This window comes from Cydia splendana, chromosome 2 (assembly GCF_910591565.1).
Source record: "Cydia splendana chromosome 2, ilCydSple1.2, whole genome shotgun sequence".
Lineage (NCBI taxonomy): Eukaryota > Metazoa > Arthropoda > Insecta > Lepidoptera > Tortricidae > Cydia > Cydia splendana.
The window spans coordinates 6,170,074-6,172,531 of record NC_085961.1 but is presented as its reverse complement, the minus strand read 5'-3'; the positions used below and the strand labels follow the sequence as shown (position 1 = coordinate 6,172,531).

The 2,458-nt window shown below is 33.8% G+C and overlaps 1 non-coding gene across 1 annotated transcript; it reads right to left on the bottom strand.

The window, feature by feature from the left end:
- Positions 1–1,565: 1,565 nt before the first annotated feature.
- On the bottom strand, positions 1,566–1,638 carry Trnam-cau (transfer RNA methionine (anticodon CAU)). The gene has a single exon. It is a non-coding gene; the product is annotated as a tRNA-Met (tRNA).
- Positions 1,639–2,458: the final 820 nt, after the last annotated feature.

Below are 2,458 nucleotides of genomic sequence, written 5' to 3'. Positions count from 1 at the left end.
AGGTCATGTGCCAGGTTCGCGGACAAACAGACTCGTTGTTATGTACTGGTGTTGACCTTGTTTATGTACAAGGAATATTATATTATGTGTTAATGTGGGATTTCCGTTAATTATAAAAATAGGTAAACCATCGATAGTATCTCAGAGGTAGGTACAACACTAGAGAGTTAGGCCTAGACCAAGAAGTCTCCAACGATTTTTTTTGGCATGGCGCTCCTTGCGCATTCAGCCAACTGCAACGATTTTGATAGCATACGCAGTGCAAGTGTTATTTATACGTCATAATTTCATAGAAGTATGACGTTTAAAATAACACCTGCACGGTGTGTGCTGTCAAATTCTCTACAGACTTTTCTTGGTCAAACTCTAGCGGAAGTAAATGTCAAACTCAGGGGCACCATTTTTCTTAGTAAGTCATAATTCTTTTATAGTAACTAGTCATTGTATTAATGGGTGAGGATTAACGTTATGTTATTAAGTTATATTATAATATAAATGGCAAAAACCGTGAGAAAAGTTCCATGATGCTCTGTACATTATCATAATCGTCTCTTTATGAATTACCGTTATGATTGTTTGAATTAAATTATTATTTTATGCAACAAATTCGTTTGACACTGTTTTAATTAACGTATTTAGATATTAATTGAATGATAAATCTAAATATCTATACATCTTATAAAAAATAATTATGTAACAGGGGATCTAAGTGTCAACCAACTAAAATAAATGTTCGAAAATAAGAGTAACTTTCACTGCAGTCAGAATTCGGACTTTTTTGTTATGGTTACTAATTTATTATGTAATCATTTATTTCATATGCTATTAAGAAATTTAGAAAGCTAAAACCATGTTAATCACTGAAATCATCATTGATTGGTGCCAAAAAGAATAGATAGTATAGAGGGGTCCTGTCATTGTAAATTGTGTAGTCACTGTAAATTTACTGCCATCTACCGACACACGACTAAAACTCAAAATGAAAACGTATAAAGTTATCAAAAAATGTATATATATGGATAAATTATTTTATTATTTTTATATCATTTTGATCCATGTTCATTCACTGATATCTATGTGTTAAAATTGTTAAATATGAAACGGTGTCGTCACGCCATCTAGCCGAGGATAGGCTAAAGGTGTGTGCGGCATCTATTCGAGAATGACTTTTACTTGAATTCCGAGGCACGTTTTTTCCTTAGACTTTATTCGTCTTATACGAAGTTACATATGTCTTTGTTGGTGCTAAGTCTTTAGTCGAGTGGAATATCTGTAAATTCTGTAATATAAATTAAAAAGCGTTTTTTTGTTTACATCCTACATCTAGTTAATTCAAAATTTAAAGCAAGTTCAAAATGAAGGAAAATTGTTTTTATATTTCACACGATTATCAGGAAGTCTATACGTGAGGTTACAGGATAATGACCAAGACGGAAAAAATACGTTTTAAAAAAAAAACTGTAAGTAAATGAATACAGAATCACTAAAAAGCCAAACCCGTAAACTTACAACTTTACTTACGGCTATCTGAAATAAAATAATGTTGAAAAAAACGCAAAAAGATATGCCCCGGGTGAGGATCGAACTCACGACCTTAAGATTATGAGACTTACGCGCTGCCTACTGCGCTACCGAGGCGGATGATGTAACTGGCGAAAATAAGCTACGTTAGCAGTAAGCGAGCGGCCATATTGAATTTGTTATCAGTAACGAATGTAACGATGCTATCATGTAAGGTTTAGTGGTTGTAAGGTAAAACGCGAATGGATATGCAATGCAAATTCTATTTTCTTTGTTACTTCGCACAAATTTTCGTTTTGTAGATAAAGTACAAAAAGGCCTATTACTTACCTTTTTATGCCGTTAATAAGATTTAGGATAAAATTGTTTACAAAACAGGCAAAAATAACCTTATTCGGGAATCGCGTGAAAAGGTGGTGACAAAATTAAATGGTTTTCGACTTTTTATATTGTGATCTCATATTAAACAATCAAATCTAATGATTTAATTTACATATTATTAAGCGCACAACTTGTTAAGAATAAATAAGGCCTGCTTTTTCAGGGAGTTGGGCTGAGTGGGCTGAATGTATGCATCAGCAAGAGATCGATATCAGCCCGCCTGTTTCCGGCCTGCACTATATCTAGGCACATCTACAAGCTCTGCTACCAACAGAAGCCAGCAAGCAAAAATCAGCAACTTTATACTATTATACGAAGCCCTAACAGTGATGTAATGTAACCCAAATATTTGGTCAGCCGAATTATGTCAGAATGTATGTATGTAGTGTAGGTATGTGTTGCTTGCGTGTAAAGCACCCTAAATTAGGGCATGGGTCAAGGTTTTTACCAGTAGATTTTAATATATGGAAATTTGATTAAATTTTCGCGCTGGCAGTCTTTTGAGCATTATTAGTTATGAGCTACAGAAACTACGCTTACCTAAACGTAATAGTTG